Raw genomic sequence first — 16,061 nt, 5'->3', positions numbered from 1 at the left:
TCCTTTCGCTGTTCATTTTCCAGAGTTGTTTCAAGCTTTTGTAAGTTTGTACGCGCGTTTGTTGCTCGCGGACTGAAACGTTGCAAGGGTTTCTGATGCTCTCAATCCACGCTTCCGTCAGCAAAGAGCTAATAAATTCGTGTTCGAAAAAGGTAATACCAGGGGTAATCTAACGTATGCTGACTCATCGTTCCGCAAAAATAATTTGATTTTGCGATTTTGAAGTAGCGTGTTACCAAATGGTACTATACCGTATTTGTTATTTAAATTATACGCAGCCATTGTGTTCTTCTATTCGAACGATCCAAGATTTGATTCACCGAACAGAAAAACGAGGCGACGTTCACGCGAAAAATGTAATCTGCAGGAAAGTTATCCTTGCCGCCTTATGCCTAACGCGACCTGGCCCTCCATTGTGAAGCCCGGTGCTAGGTTTCTCACTTAAAGATAGCCACCCAAGGCTGTATATAGCGTGTAATATGGTACGAAGGAGATAAGGACGACATGTATGTCGACGAGTCACCCAAGATAAGCCGAAGAACCGGGACGGTTACCGAGGGGGAACTTCCTCATTTCTCAACCCCTTTCGCACTTATCGTCCGGGTTATGCGCCACATTTCCATACACCTAATGGTGCACCGCGAATAGCGAAACAGCATTTCGTTTTAATGGGGAACGGTGTACACAACCCTCTTACAAGAGGGTTTTGGCAAGTTCCTGTCGTCGTCGTCGTCGTCGTCGTCGTCGTCGTCTTTGTCGACGTACCAAAGTTCCTCTTCGTTAAGTACTTTGGCAACACGTCCTTGAGCGTTTTTGCCGTCAATGAAGTCGAATTTTCTCGCGTTCGCCTTTAAAAGTTTGCCATCCGGTAGCGGGTGAGACTCTCGTCGTTCCCGTCGCTGATTAGCGAGAAGGGGATTCCACCCCTCGCGGGTGGAAACTTTCGAGGGTCGAGCTTTTCTCGACCTTTCGCAAGGAAATTAAGATACTTCGAAAAACCGTATTTAAAAAGTACCGTATTCAAAATCTGGCGAATGCATAGCTATGCAAAAATAATACCGGAAGACATCGCGGCCCAAATAATTTTCACGTCGCGTCGGGTGGAATATTTTTCTAGCAACTCGGTGGCTTGGAATTTCTCGCGGTGGTGGAAAAGCGACGGTGTGTTTTTCAATTAAGAATTCATTGAAACGCATTCGCTAGTCCACAAACGCAGACACTCTCGAGGGCTGTTCCTCCTGGGAAATCCGCATGTCGGGATAAGTACGCGAGGGCGACGATGGTAACGGTTGATATCCCACCTTTGAGAAAGTAAATAACGCCGGAATCAATGGACGTCGACGCGTTGTACCTAAATATACACGCGTACCCACGAAACGTCTGTGCGTCGCGGTTAGTAATTTTCCTTCCTGATGTTTGCGCGTTGTATTGTTTCGCGTTGTATTTTTACGCGTTCTGTAGCACTTACTTTCGTTGTTATTCCTTGGCTTCTTGCAAATTGAATGTTACGTAGTTTTTGAACAAATGTATGTCTTCGATGACGCGTAGCGTTCGTTTGGATAGTTTGCCGACAGTGAGCATCCTTCTCAGGAGAGCGAACGGATAGAAGCTCGCCACGTTGCATCCTCCAGCCGCGGTGGATAGCTCCGAACGTCCGTTATTTTGGCCGGATCTCGCAACTCTACAGGGTAGCCTCATTTTAGGAAGAGTCATCGAGCTGAATTCGTGCTCCGGCGTTTATCAACGCAATTGCGGTAATCTCGAAAGACGTAATAATGATGCGAGCGTGTGCGGCCCGTAACACCGACCGCAGACATTCACGGTTACACACTCTCCTCGCTCGTGTGCGTTTGCAGGAGTGGCTGCTGCGCTCTGCCCACGGATGCACGCTTCGTTGACTGCCTTAAGCCACGTCCGCGTGCACCGAGACATCGTCGGTGGCCGCGTTTTAACCCTTTTTCCTCTGTCCGTGATACGTATACAGCGCGCGCAGGTTCGAGCTCTGTTTAGGATTTTCACCCAAATACTCAGCCTGCTAGTCTGGATCCTGTAGCGCTAGACCTTTTAATTAACCAAGGAAAATAAATTTGTAGAGATCGCGTTGCAGTCTCTTCTTACTCCGCAGATGTGTTCCGTCGAGAGCCAACAGGTCCAGCCGCCGCATCCTTCGGCTTCGATTGCGATCGACGATCCACGATATCGTTGTCGGTTAATTACCATCCTTCCGCTAATTGCGCGTACAACGAATCGCGTTCTCGAGGCCGCGTAATTTCCCATTCGTCCTTGGACCGCCTTTAAAATGTTTCAACGAGCACGGGAACCAACCAGGGGATCGGAAACAGCCGGAAATTGCACGGTCTAAATCTCAACCGGACGATTTATCGTTTATAGAATTAGAGACGCGCAGCTCGTACGGATTTAATGGTCGTTTAATTCGCCGGTCGATGTCTGTTTTATAGAGTCTCGGAGAAGCTGACCGCGCGGCTGCCGAGATATTTTTTTCATCTTTCATTTCGCAGTTTATTTCGTTTAATTGTCGTACGGTGCAGAATTAACTATGTAACTTCTCGAGCACGACGAATTAATTTTGTCGGAATTTGCCAAAGCGATGGCGCGGAGTGCAATTCGTTTTCGTATTATTATATGCTGGTCGAGAGCACGGCGCTATCTACAAAGGAAATACAGTTTGAAAGTAAAAATTGTTTTACAGTTCCCGTTATACCAGGTTTTTGGGGTTTATTTTCTAAGGCAGGGACGCACAACGTTCCGTTGCTACATGCGGGATATTCAAAGTAGAAAGCGGCATTCATAATTTCTGTTGTATGAAAAAATGTTCAGGTTTAATTTGCAGCAAATTTTGTTGTATAGCGTACTTGCAACTCCTATTCATACGCATTTTACGATTCTAATTTTCTACGTGCTCCGTAAGTTGCTCCCCTATCGAGTTTTCATCGAGAACGTACGTATGCATATCCTGGAATCTCGTTCTATTGTAACGCACGACCAATTAATCAAATGAGGCGAAATAAAAGGGCCGTGAACGGGAATATTCAGCAAATAACGTCGACGCGACCGCATAACCGTGGCGAAGCGTGACGTTGACCGAACCATCTAGTCCACTTGACTCGAATAATTGAATGGAGTAAACTCATCCTGTGTTTCGACTCCCTTTTCTCTCGTGCTCTCGCCTCTGTCGCTCCCCTTGCGCGGCGTTTCTCTCATCCTTGTCGCGATCCCTTTCTCCCCCTACCCCTTCCCATCTCGTTTAACGTCAATTTTAATCGAGCACGGTTAATTGACGTCTACCGTCGAAAGAAATGTATTCGATGGCGGCTAAATGAATTCCGTTTCATGCCTCCCACCCATCCAGCAATCCTCCCCTTCGTCGCCAAACGCAGCGCGAGAACGCAAGAGCGACAAAGAGCCTAGGGAGTAAACCGACGAGAGGGTATCGGTATTTTATTCCATCGCGAGATATTTAAAGACTAGGGACGGTTCAGCTGTATGCATATAAACGACAGGTCGTTGCTTTGAATACGCTTTGTTGCCCGCCGTGGAAAGGGAATTTCGTTAACGATAGGTGCGCCCGTCGAGACAGCCAGAAGCGGCGTGACTACTGTATGCACAGGAAATTAGCGATACCAGTTGCCTTTGACGATTGAACCAACTATGCTCGATTATATTTTATCGTTACATCTTTTTCTCTCGCTTTTCATGTCCTTGTGCTTTAAGGACAATTAGTTGTCATTAACGCTTTGCACGTATTCACAAGGAGAACTTTAAAATACCGTGACCGATATACGAAACGCGTAGGAAGGATCGTTTAAATTCCAGCAGATCGCACCGGTTACGCAACGAGAAAAAGAGCGCGAGTCTCGTTCGATTACGCGTTCGGTAGCGAGGTATCGGGGAGTCGCGAGGGGTCGTTTCTTCGTCGCGGGACGAAATAAATTTGGTTCGTCCGCCCTCGGCCGCAATGAAATCGAAACGAAGGAACGAGCGGAGAATGGGAAGGACAGAGACAATCAGAGTGTTTTATACCGCATCGTGAGACACTCGAGGACCCGGCGAAGGGTGTAGCGGGTATGCATATAGACGAAGGCTGGTTCGGCGGTTGAATACGCTTTGTTTTTCGTCGAAAGACAATTCAGACGTCTATGCGAGTGTAGAAGAGGCGGAACGATGAATTTAAACGGACGCGAGCCGAAACCAGAAGAGAGGGCACCGCGAAGATGGAAGGAAAGAGTGTCATAGACAAAAACGCGCATGGAAGAGAGAAATACGCGAGAAGGAGAGAGAGAGAGAGTGGGCGAGGAAGATGGTGAAAACAGAGGGGATGAGATTCGAGACGAAAGGGAAGCATAAGAACACGTTGGCTTTGGTGGAACGATGTTCTCAGGCGCATCCTCGAAGGGCGCTGCTATTGGATGGAATCCGGGTTCCCTTAATTACAACGACCCTCTTCTCTCCCATTAATAAGCGGCCTAAACAAACTGCCGTCATATAAATACTTGAATTTCTACCTCGTCCACTCTTTCGCGCAAGCGGCACCGGCTTCGTTCTCGTTGTCTTCTCCCTTCGGGCCCTCTTCCCTATAATTAAATTTCCACTGCGCTTCGCGAGTTTGGCTCCTCCGTTCATTTAATCGGACACCGGGCGTTAGTATAATTAAAAGCACATCTCTTTCGGAATTCGCCTCGTCCAAAGTCTCGCTCTGTCTTTGGAACACACGCGCGTTTCTCTCCCTCTATCCCCTAACGGCAGCCAACACACACCCCACTTCGTGCCCTCTCTTTTCTGGAACGAGCATCCTCTTGTTCTCTAATTGCGAGCCACTCCGCTGTCTGTACGTGTTTTTGGCGTTTCTATGCACGGAATGCTCCCCGGTTCTCTTCTGTAAAACGATCCGCGAGCAAAGTAGACGCATGCAAGCCGCTCGACGGTTCAGTAGCGAGCGACCGGGTTAGGTGGCTTGTGTATCCGTTCAGAGAGACACCTCGCTACGGCTACTATACCTGTTCTCGCCGCATGAAAAGAGACCGATTATTCATACTGCGACGCAACATGGATAACGATATTCCAAATGTACGCGTTCGTGTCTTTCGTTCCGTTTCAAGTCCGAATCTCTACTCGTGAATTATTTCTGCCGGACAGTTTGTAATTCTTAGTACACTTTATACGAGGCGTATAAGCCTCGCGCGTACAGGAATTAAGCCCAACCATTTATCTTAACACGGGTGATTCGGTCAGGTAATCGCTACATATACACCTATATTTTGTAGTGTCCGCGCCTCCCATACCCAACAATAAGGAGTCAAATAAGAACACGAAACGTAGGCTACGGGATTGGTCGCGTAGGTAAAGCGGTCGACTGTGGATCCGAGGATCGTGGCTTCGAATCCCCGTGCCTTATTTTTCGTTTAGACTCCTACATATGGGGGCTCGTCCGGGGTGGGGGGTTACAGCGGCAACTACACCGAAGAGGACCGGCCAGTGACGATGAGTCACGATGAACAACAATGCCACGCGAAGGACGGTGTCGTGTTGACGGTGGAGCGGGCAACAATGAGGCGTCGAGAGAGAACAACGTTCCAGAAAGAGAGAGGGGAGTACACTCGCGAAAGAGGGTGCGGCGCGCACTGTTGTTGAGACGCGAAACCCGAGAAAACGGCCTCGATTATCGACGTATATATATATATATAATTTGTTTTCAGCCATTTCGACATAATCAGACCTGCACCACCTATCAAAAATCGCCATAGACTTTCCAGACAACCCAATATGTTACATTACTGAATTGTGCACGCTTCATTTTGCGACATCGAGCTGTCCGTCGAAAGTCGTTATCGGTATATCGGTTACCAGTATTATTTTCTACGGGATTCGTGAAAAGAATTAACAGATTTCACGCTTCCGTATTCCAGTATCTCATATCTATCAGTTTGTCCCTGTCTCTATCCATGCTTCATCGTATGCCACAAACGTTACATTTCCCCGTTAGGCACACCCTCCCCTTGTTTCAAAAATAAAATGATTTTCAATCATAAAAATCTCGCAAATGTATAAGACCCATCTGGTAATCACTTCGAAGTGTTTTATGAAAGACAAACGTTGTTGTTACGAAAATTTATTAGGTTGTCCCAAAAGTTTCTTTCGCTTGATTAACAAGTAATACATGCGCAATATTTTATCTTTTATTAGGCTGTCCAGAAAGTTCGTGCCAATTTTTAAGAGAACTTCAAAGGCACGTTTTCATTGTAATATACATTTATTGAATTACATAGGTACCATTTCGTTCCACAACCTTTCCACCTTTTAAGAGATGTACATATATATATATATACTATATCTACATATTCTCTTTCTCTCTCTCTCTCTCTCTCTCTCTCTCTATATATATATATATATATATATATATATATATATCGTGTTGACGGTGGAGCGGGCAACAATGAGGCGTCGAGAGAGAACAACGTTCCAGAAAGAGAGAGGGGAGTACACTCGCGAAAGAGAGCGCACTGCTGTCGAGACGCAAAACCCGTGAGAGAAAGAGAGAGGGGAGTACACTCGCGAAAGAAGGTGCGGCGCGCACTGTTGTTGAGACGCGAAACCCGAGAAAACGGACATTCGAGGGCGAATGAATGTCAATTCAGGATAGCCAAGTGTAGTATCCGCGCCTCCCATACCCAACAATGAGTCAAATAAGAACACGAAACGTAGGCTACGGGATTGTTCGCGTAGGTAAAGCGGTCGACTGTGGATCCGAGGATCGTGGCTTCGAATCCCCGTGCCTTATTTTTCGGTTAGACTCCTACAATTTCAAACTTTTCTACAAAATTTATCCATTTATTTTCATTCCATCCACCACGCGAAACGAAAACCAACCTCTCTCTCGCTCTCTCAACTATCTTTTAAAGCAATTATGTTTCTAATCCCGATGCTCCTCACGACCGCGTTGTTTTATCCAGCAAAGGTCTTTGCAGAGAACTACGTGACACGTGTACTACTTGTTACGAGTGTCTACTTAATCTTCGCCCTCTTTTTATTGCGACCAACTCCTTCTAACGGCAACTTGTGTCGGAAACTTTCATCCAGGATTTCGGAAAGCTTCTTTATTTCTTTTGCCGCGTAAAATCAACGTTTCAGGTAACGCTTTTGCGTTTTCAACACACGACCGCACTTGGACCAAGTCGCTCGGGTTTAAACCGATACTTGGACACAGAGAAATAGCGTTCCTCAATATTTAATAGCGTCTGGATACGAGTGCTGTCTCGACACTTCTGAAATTGCAAGGCGAGAAGGATTCGAGTGCATAGGTACGGCAAATAGACGAAGGAAGCGAATCCAGCATTGCGGGGGGTGCGGCACGCTAGAGTCGCGGCAGTTAAGCAGCCTTGAGAGGATGAAGGATTGAAAGATCAGAAGGGAGGTTCGATGAAATATTCAGACGGAAACATCGTCTTTCCGCGATGATTAAGGCGCGTTGCTTGGCGTTACATTCTAGCTAAATCGAGGGAAAGTATTAAGGGTTGGAACGAATGAGAACGTCGGGTAAAATATAAACGAGCATGAATGATTCAGCAGCGAAAATATGCCAAAAGAGATGGCGTACACATGATGCAGGTTAAGGCAGCTAGCTGAGAACGAAGGTTCCAGTTTCAGATTGTTGTTATTATTATTATAAAATGCCACCGTTTAATGTATTTCTCTGGACTACGAGTAACAATGTAGAGAAATCTAAACCACGATCGATAACTTGCAATATTTTGTTCTCAAAGGTGGAAAGATTAGATTAGGCTTCCGTCGCGTTGTACGAATTAATTGGTTCGTCCTGGAATCGAAAGATTTCAATCTCTTTCGATTTCTGTCGGACGGGAAGCAGTTGATTCGAACTGATGGATCAGTGGGGTTGACGGCGGGTTCGACTTTCAGACGTGGAAACAATCGGCTGGTGAAAAAGCGAAGATGTCGGGCACAGATTTAAAGAGAAGGAGGACGCCGTAGAGTATCGCGGAGACTTGGCAGTAGAAGGACGCGGAAAAAAGAAGAGGCGTGGCGAGGAAACCTAGGGGACGGGAACATAGGGAGATTGGAATACCTATCTACGAAGAAGCCAGAGAGATGGAAAGGGAGAAAGGATAACGATCCGAGAAAGAACAGACGGAGCAAAGAGGAGAACGGGAGACCGAGGGCCACGGTAGAAAGACACTTTCATGAGATTGAGCTCGAATTCAATAAGGGATGAATAAAATATAAACCAACCGGCATTGCGATCCCATGTCAGGGCTAAGGGTACCCGACCCTTGTGTAAATAAATAAAAACTATATCCGAGCCGAATCGTAGACAACTGGACGCGATCCTCTCTCCAGATTTTTCCAGGTAGACGATTTTTCCATGAATCGAAACTTTGCGCTATTAAAGTCGTTCTTTATCGAGGTTCCCGAAATTAAGAAACGTGAGTTTTCGTTTAATCGACCAAACATCGAATCTTCCTCTTCTCTCTCCCTCTCTCTCTCTCTCTCTCTCTCTCTTTAAATATTTCATTCTTTAATCGTAAAACGATGTTTGATGTAAGAATTTTGCACATCCCCGCTGTGGATCTTTGACTGGACGAATAAACGGAGGGAAAGGGAGAAAGGGTCGTGTCGAAGATCCGAGTAAACGGCCCAAAGACGGATAAGTTTTCGTACTTAAAATTATCAGGCCGATTACAACAAGCGTCGGAAATAATTGGATCGTCGAGTCAAAGGGTGTGTATCATTTGAATTTAATCGAATCAGTTGTAGAACTTTCTCAAAGAAATTGTACTACGCGCGGAAACTCTCGATGCTCCTCGTCGTTTCCCTTTGATCTCGATCCGGCGTCAAACATTATTCTCTCGGTGAATGACTTCTTAATTAAGACCAAAGGACAACGTTGTTCCGAGAGCGGGTCAAGATTGAGAGTAGGAAATTGCAGGGAAGAAAACGTTCGAGTAAAACGAAGTTTGGCTCTCGAGCAAACGCTGCGCGACTCCACGGGACGTTTAGTATTTATTTAATCTCTGCTGCTGGAATACGAGCAGAAACGTTATCCCCGCGCGATAATGAATTTTTTGTTCGATGCAATCCTCGATTCGCACCAAGATGTAAAGGTTGTTAAAAGAATAGAAATTAACATTATTACTGCGACGCATGTGGTGTAAATGCGTTAGGTAAATTATTGACGCGAGTGGTCACCAGTGGTAACCACTGTGCACGAATAATGAATTAACAGATGCAAGCGTTTCTATAGTTTCGCGAGCAATTGCAAGCACCGTGGTTGCATCGAAATCAGCGCGTAGCATTTTACGCATCTATCGCCACGAATTCCCTCAGTCGATGAAGGGAGATTACACGGAATAAGACGGTAATTCGTTTACATGGTACACAGGCGGGGAAATCAATTATCGAAATGTCGAAGTTGCGGGCATCGTGCGGCAATATTTCGGTATTAAGCGTTCACGGAACACAGACAACTACAGGTTGCAGAGAGGATAGACTAGGAAAGGTGGGAGGCGAGCAGCGAAGACAGCAATATTTCGCGTTCATAGCGTTGCTGCTAAGCCGCAACTAACCGCCTTGTTAGGAAGTTACTCCTCCTCTCGACCTCTCTCATCCTCTACCCAGTCTTCCTCTTCCGGTTTCTGTTCTCGTTCTCTCTACCTATCCCTCTGTTCTCTCCTCTCTGACAACTTATCCTCTTTCTCTCTCTCTTTCTCCTCATTCTTCAGTCCAGCGCTGAACATACACGCGCGTACACGTCCTATCCTGCGCTCCTTGCCTACTGCATATTAGATTTTTTCATTACCTTTGTCCTCTCATTCGTACCTTTTTCCTGACTACCTTTTTTCACCCTTCCTTGTCTTCCCCAAACGTTTATTATTTTTCTCGTCCATTTCCGTTGTCGTTCCGTTGTTTCCGTACGTCACCGTTGCATTTTTAACATGTTTTCCTTCCGCATTCTCTGTGTTTTCCTTCGGTTAACCCCTCTACACCGGATTTATGCTTTCATCCGCTTTGTATCCATCGAACGGCAAATGGAGGCTAAGAAATGTAACCATGTATGTGAACAAAAAAAGAAATATATAATAATACGTTTTATTCGGCATTGTAGCAACTTTTTCCGAACGCAACCTCCGGAACAAGACGTTCAATGGTATCCTACGTCTGACACGTAGCGTTAAGATTCTCGGCCGATCCATTGCTTCGGAATCCTCTGCTCGCTGTTTCTAGTTTTTGTTCCATCTCTATCCAGTTTCTTTCGTTCTTTCCCGTCACCTGTCCGATTTACTATCGGTCTCTATTCCACCCTCAGCCTCGTCCATCTTGTTACCCGTTGGAAATCTGTCCTTTCATGCTTTCGAGGTTTATCTCCGAGATAAAAATCACCTGCTCGAAACTTTACGGACCAACGTTGACGCGCACTTTCAGACTCTATATTCATCCTAAATACAAACTCGGAACAGTTACAAGTAGTTTCTTTGGAAACTGTTTATCTTGGCGCTATCCGAAACAGAGTTTGCATCCCCTTTATTTCAGTTCGCAATTTTGTTCCTTTTCGTTTTAGTTTCTTTCGTTCCCTCATCACCTCACCGATTTGCCTTCGGTCTGTATTTCACCTGTGCCCTCATCCATCTTCCTCTCCGTTGCCAGCTTCTCCTTTCATGTTTCGACGTTAAAGTACCACTCTGCGGTGCCTCCGTTCCCTCTTTCACCTCGAACCATCCACCGGATACTAAATCATAACTTGAGAAACTCACGTGCTACGCACGGAACATCCTTAAGGCCTCCGAGGAAGCTCAACGCGAGGGATACCGCTGGCCTTGCACACCTTTGATAACTAAGTACCCATGGCTTCTGACCCACGCTCTCAGGATCCTCTTGATACGCGTCAGTTTCGCAACTTATTAAAAATTACCGGATTAAACCAACAGCGAACGGAACGATCACATTTGACTACCGCACAAACGAGTGCAATTGCTCGAGCGCGTTGCGCGGCACGCACCAGCTGCGGATAAATTACTTGGTTTCATAATAAGATTACAGTGAAATACATGCTACCCCATTTAATATCGTTTTACGTCAGGCTTACGTGGCTTTAAATGTCACCGGTTAACGTCGAGAGTTAAAAGAAACTGTCGTAAAAGCCACGCACCCGTGTTCAACGGGCACCGAAACAATGCGTGTGTATTTATCGAGTCGAATTACTGGTACGGAAAGTACACGCGTTATTTCGTCGTCGATCAAACGTTCCACTCCGCGCGGTGGTCTCGGCTAAGCGTATAAATCTTGATACGTGTCTTATCCAATTTATCTAGACCGATATAAAGCGTATGACATTATTGAATACGTGACCTTACCAGTGACGTGGCGTTGTAATTTTGCCACAATTTCTCGCTGGACGGCGAGAAATTCCCCAAATAATGGAACCGATGGATAAAAAAAGGGCTCGATGTTTATATTTCGTAACTATTTTTATTCGTTTCTCTTCGATAGTTTTTCGTTTAATTTTGTATTCCTGTATGGTTTCGACAAGCAATTATTATACGTTATCGGTTTAATGTTCGAAACCATCTTGCACGCGAAAACCTTGGTAAATCGTGGATTTTACTTGAAATGGAAGCACACTGCGTCATTTGCGTTACTATTATAATCTACGGCTAGTAAATTGTTTAATCGACGGACGATTAACGGTGCCGTGTTCTGTTTCAAGGTATGTAACTCGAATGGATTTTCGGTGTCCTTCCTGTTCATCGATCGGCGCGTGAGTAAACGGTTGTTGTTAATTAATTAAAACGTCGAAAGTTGGCAGCCAGGCGGAAAGAAAACGACTAGGCACGCTGGCATTTTCGATTTTACGTCGATCGTTCGCAAATCGTTGGTTCGCTTGTTTGGCAAACGCTCGGTGCGATCCCTCGGCCATTATCCCGCGCCGTGAAACCTGCAAACATCGCGATCGATTAGTTTCAATTACAAAAATATCTATCCACGGTTACTTTGTACGGTCCGCAAAGGTCGCGTGCATCGTAGCCACTAGACACGACGTCGCCCACGTATTTCTAAATTTGCATCTCCGAGTCGATAAGACATGCAACCGTGAACGAGGGTTGAATTCGCTGGTCGAGGCTCCAGGGGCCTCGCACGGCAGACTAATCGGCGACACATCGCCACAAAAAATATTTCCACGCGATACACGCCGCCGCTCCGGTGCCCTGTCGTTAACGATACTTTTCTTCCCATGAGGATTTCCAGTAATTTCGTCGCTAACCAAACAAGCTAATTAAAATCGGCCGTAAAAAGAGGACGAATGTCGATGTCTCGTTCGCGTCTAGTCGTCGACAGAAATATTTCCATCGACGGGTTAAGTATTCCTTGTTCCGATCATTAACGCGAGCATGTTTCGTCGTTAGCTGTCATCCTAATTATAAACTCGTGTTCGTACGAGGCCTGAGAGCATGGACAGTGAAATTCGATAGTCCGTCGAATGCAAACCTAGTCTGTCTCACCCTTTTCCTCCGGCCTCTTTTCCACGGGCTGCGTTCTCTTCGGGCAAACAAAAGAACGTCTATACGGCAGCGTTATACACGCCCTTGGCAAGCAAAGGGCTGCCCGGCACCGTAAGTACCCTCGACGCGTATAATCCAACCTGGTGAGGCTAGGTCCTCGTCACGGTCTGTAACGCGAATGCAAGAACTCGATGCGCCCGCGTGTGTGCTCGCGCGGCATATACGATTGTTAATCGGGAGCATACAAAGGAGTGGCCACCGTAGTGACGTCACGGCGAACAATGACGATGATTACCTGCCTGGCAACACGAGGCACACCGCGATGTTATCTATCGTTTCTTGGTGCTTAATGATCGCGTATATCGAGTGCACGTGCACGTACGACCCGTTGTCATACCGCCTCGGTAAATTATTCCGTTATCGCGGGACTTGTCTGTTCTTCTAATCACTTTTTTCTCGCCAAGCGTCGATTTTTAATGGCATCAAAGTGCCGCTTTTCGTGGAAACGTTCTTACGATAACATGGATTTTCGACGTCCACCGGCTTAACGAGACACGCAAAAGCATGCTTCGGGAGTTCGGCGGCTCATGCGAGACGTAACCTGTGCTTGATAAATGAAAGTACGCGGTTTCCAAGGCCTCGATTAAACGTTCCCTGCTGAACCGCGTACTTTAATTCTAATACGAGGACATTGCGTCGTCCGAGTAACAAATGGAAGTTTCTTCGTTTAAAAAGATTAACACGAGGTAGGAAAAATTGGAAAAAATAGGTCGCGACGTTGGCAAAATTGCGATAAAAAATTTTCGCGTAGGTCTCGGTGGAGCCATGTAAAAAGTGCGTCTCGATTACATTCGGTAATATCGTGGCTGCCTGTACGATATCGAGTTTCACTTGCGGGGAATTGCGGCTGGGTATTTTAATACATCCTTTACCTACTCGTGCCGGCGAAATGGTGATCGTCTGTTCGTGATAAAGTACTCCGCAAATGTCCCCGTACGCCAGCGGTTCCACGAGCGTTTCAGTCAGTATGGAAAACCGAGGAAACGTCTACCCCTGTGCAAATATGACACGCCAATATCAATATCTGTTTACGACATTGGGCGACGCCAATGTCCGGGGTTAACGTTCCCCCATACGCCACCATTATTTTATATGGATACTGTACGTTCTGCGGCCGCGTCTTTTTCCGCGTATCGGGCACGTTTGTCAAGAACAGTCCTCCAGTTGTATTTTCATGGAATACAACCCTCTCCTCCCATTTCGGCGTCGCTCGAAATATCAGACACAGTCGCTGCTATTTCCATCCCCGCGGATCTAATATATTATTATCGTCCCGCGCGGAGTATATACCCATTGGGACGTTCACGGTCTCGTGACGGTTATTCGAAGAAATCCGGCAATTTGAAACAACCCTGTCGCCGCAAGAAGCTGACATATCACGTTCGATCGCGTTCGCGATTATCGCATCTTTGCGAGATCGAGTTCCACCGTGGTGCAAGATATTATGTTCAGCTGTACGAAAACACGGTAAATCGTTTGGTGGATCGTCTAGGAGTTACCCACTTCGAGATAGCTTTTTCTCCAGCTTCGAGTAGACGAGCAAAACCATCGGACTCGGTGCAGATGAAGAAAATGGTCCTCGGCGTTAGTTGAGCGCAGCTGGCGTTTAACCGGTTCGCGGAACGTAAGAGAATATCATTGTGTTCTTTTTTTTTCATGCGACGACGAGAAGGAAGAGATACGGGGGACCGATTCTCTTGAGGAATCTCGTCAGAGATAAAGGAAGATTTCAGGAAATTTTCGCGAGTCGAAAAAGGGCCGGAAAGAAAGGTTGTCGATAAGAAACAGGGACTGCGGAGAGGGAGAGACGACCGCAAACGATGGACAGGGCGAGCAATGAGACGAAGAAGAAGCAGGCGAGTTAGGCAAGCATCGGATGGCCAAAGGGATGGTAGGCTGGATTCAATTACTTGGAGAACAATACTCGCCTCGTCGTCATTGTTTACCCCGAGCACTCGGTCGAGTTTTCCTGGTTTGGGACCTTGAGCACCGTATCCCATGTCCCGTTACGCCACGATATTTTGTTTGCCTGCCATAATACCGGCAACGTCGACGTTCGAAGTCGTCCACTGTTATTCCGTTCAGCTTCCATCGCGTCGATCTTAGCACCGTCATCGAAACGTTCCATCCGCTTCGACGGCTTTCTTGTGCCTCGAGTCTGCCCGTCATCCGACACTTTGATACTAATGAACGCGAATTTTCGATTTCCGAATCTACGGACTAGTTGGACTTGGATCGCGTCGACGACAAACGGTGTCGGTGTACGTTACGGGTACATTTTGACAAGTGTCGTAATCGCATACTCGAACGACGCCGTAATTTCGCAAGAGATTAGAATTTTCCTACAAATTATGCAAACGTGACGATAATTGGACCAGTGTCGGAATTAGGTGCACTTAGCTTGCACACCGCTCAGATTTCCCCGCACAGCAGCTTTTCGTTAAGTGTTCTGTGATCCGATTTAAAAAGCTGCCAAGCCCGACGTATCCCCGGAGTGCCGCAAACTCCTTGGCGGATTTTTAATGAATTTTTAACTATTCAATTTTTGCCACGGACTCGTCTCTTCCCGTCGGTAGATGTAACTTTCAGTAGCCGCGTCGGTTTAGAGATGAAGTTGAAAAGTGAGCGTCGCAAAACGAGTAAAAGGGGGGAATCTGCGGGGATGAAAAGTGCCGCGAATGAAACGGTCGTCCGCGGGGTGGGGCGAGGGCCGTAATGAATAATTCCGAAAGAGGCTCGTCTTATAGTCGGCTACTTTGCCGATACAGGGAACCGAATCTCTCGGGCTCGTTGACTGAAGAGGTTGAAAGCGAATCTGGATTCGCGTCTCCTCTCGCGGGGCAATGTCAGTTTCAATTTTTCACCAAGGAAATTGCGGCGTGTCTCGATGATTACCATTCGTCTACTTTCCAATTAGAGTTGGAAGAATTTTATTTCTCGTCGAAGGGATTTTATTCGATGGTTCTCGGTCGTTGTTGCGTCACAGTTTTTTTGATTTCTTTTGTCGTACCGCTTCGAGGCTGGATGGTGCAATCTGGTGCATAGCGATCGTCTTGGGCAAAAATTAGTACACAGCGTGGAATGAAATTTTTTCACTTAGTTTGCGAAATAATTGATTCTGAAAATTCAAACAATACGCGTATTTGACCATTGCTGGTTATTTCTACTAGTAGTGCCTTTTGAGATCTTTCACGTCGACGTGATATCATCTGTCTTAGTTGATCGTAATCCATGTAAAGAAGCAACACCATGTCGAATTTGTCCATTTTGATATTCGTTATCAAGGTGCTGTGCGCGTATATAACGAGGCTTTTTTTAACGCGAGAGCAAAACTTGCACGGTACACGCTTGGGTATACATTACGCAAGGTATATATTTAACAAGTTTCTTCGCAGTAAAATGTGAATAATGGCCACGTAATTTCTCCAGCAATATAATCCTAATCTCCCGAACAAACAGACGAATCTGATTCTT

General features: G+C 46.2%; 1 protein-coding gene across 18 annotated transcripts in view; it reads left to right on the top strand.

Annotated features, from left to right (window-relative positions):
* The window catches only part of LOC128872406 (protein muscleblind), a 282,172-nt gene that overhangs the window by 141,663 nt on the left and 124,448 nt on the right, over positions 1–16,061 (top strand). The gene's annotated exons all lie outside the window — the stretch shown is intronic.

This window comes from Hylaeus volcanicus, chromosome 1 (assembly GCF_026283585.1).
Source record: "Hylaeus volcanicus isolate JK05 chromosome 1, UHH_iyHylVolc1.0_haploid, whole genome shotgun sequence".
NCBI lineage: Eukaryota > Metazoa > Arthropoda > Insecta > Hymenoptera > Colletidae > Hylaeus > Hylaeus volcanicus.
Note: the sequence above shows the minus strand (reverse complement) of the source record. Positions and strands in the feature narration are given on the sequence as shown.